Source organism: Perognathus longimembris, chromosome 14 (assembly GCF_023159225.1).
Source record: "Perognathus longimembris pacificus isolate PPM17 chromosome 14, ASM2315922v1, whole genome shotgun sequence".
NCBI classification, from domain to species: domain Eukaryota; kingdom Metazoa; phylum Chordata; class Mammalia; order Rodentia; family Heteromyidae; genus Perognathus; species Perognathus longimembris.
Window position 1 is genome coordinate 46,939,246 of NC_063174.1, and position 1,846 is coordinate 46,941,091.

Consider the following 1,846-nt stretch of genomic DNA (forward strand, 5'->3'; position numbering starts at 1 on the left):
GTCTTTCTCATCCATTATGACTCTCCTGGACTACCATTCCAATTTTTCATAAACAGCTGTTGATAATAACATTCTCTTTCAATTCCATTTGAATGGCTCTGAAAGGAAGCTATGATGTTGATATTTATTCATTTATTTATTTATTTATTTATTTATTTATTTATTTATTTATTTATTTATTTATTTATTTTCTTATTTACTTTTGCTCGTCCTGGGGCTTGAACTCAGTGCCTGGGCACTGTCCTTGAGCTTCTTTTGCTCAGGGCTAGCACTCTACCACTTGAGCCACAGCACCTCGTCTGGCTTTTTCTGAGTATTTTACTAGAGATAAGAGTCTCACGGATTTTCTTGGCCCAGGCTGGCTTTGAACTATGATCTTCAGATATCAGTCTCCTGAGTAGCTAGCATTACAGGTGTGAGCCACTGGTTCCTGGCTGAGGATATTATTTCTTGATTGTCTTTTAATCTTCTGGATTGGCAGGTCAAGGTTGTAGCTGGATGTATTCTTACTTTTCTATTTATTTTTGGAACTAAAAAGCTACTTATGAATTTAGAGACACAGGCTTGGTATATATTAAGTTGTATTGCCTAGCACACTCACATCTTTTGCACTTTGTAGGGTAATAATTATTTCCCACTGTAGCTTGGGGAATTATATTATGAGAAATCTTATTCTTCCATGTTCTTGACAAAATTTATGCACAGTTCTCTTCCTATTGTCCCCTCTCCCCTAAACTGATTCTTTCCTAATTGCCTTTGTGATGATGGTTAGCATAAGGACTCAGAAGTTAGTGTAACATTTCTGGTTTTGAATGAGTCTGTCTATTTTGATGCTTATGACATTTGTCTACATTGTGCTCCTTGAATTTGCAAAGTTTTCTTATGTGCTTATATGTAAAATGTTGTTTGGAATTGTAACAAAGAAATCGACTCAGGTGTCCTCTTTCTATCAGAAGAACGAAGAGTCTCAATTTGGTGAGGAAGGGAGTGATTTATGGCTGAACCAGAGCCATAACCCCCTGATGAGAAAATTAAGGTCACACTCACTCTTCTAATTTTAGAATCAAAATCAAGTGGCTTTTAAATTCCAAAGGCCATTATGCCACTTACTTCAGAAGTGATGTGTTATTTATACTTGGCCTGCACTGGGTAACCCTACTGGTGTATTTTGTGATAATCACGCTACCTGGGGACAACAGAATTGCTGCTGGATCTTGTTAAAATGGTTGCCTGTGCTTCCACAGAGGATTGTGGAAATATAAAAAGAAAATAGTCATGGTTCAGAAAATCTTTCTCTACTTTATTATTTAGAAAGCAGTGCTGCTAGCTTCTTTGGTGGGAGTCTTTCCCAGGGATAGTCTTAATTATTGATAGGCAAGTTCTCATTACTTAATGGGATTTGAACTTTAAGTGGAAACAAGAGAGAACTTCTCTTTCTAATTGGTAGCCCACATTGTCTTCTCATAATCACCAGAGAAGATACTGTCTTGGCAGAAAAGAGAGAACATAGTATAGAAAGAGGTAGAGATAGGGGAGATATAAAAGAGGAGAGCAAAAATTGACTTCTTGTCTACAATTCTATGAGATATTTCCTGCATTTAGTTAGGATGTAACAGCACGTATCTTATCCATGTATGAGTATATAACAGGGAGAAGAATGAGTGAGAGACAAACACCACTTTCCTTCTGTAAGGATGCTTCTCTTATAGGAGAGGCTCTTTGCTTTTGCTGGACTTCTTGGCAAGCAAGCCTAAAGATAGAAAAGTAGCTCAGAAGGCAGAGTTTGACTGACTTGTTCTTTATAACATATGGACGTTTTGGAGGCGGGAGGACTGAGCATGGATGT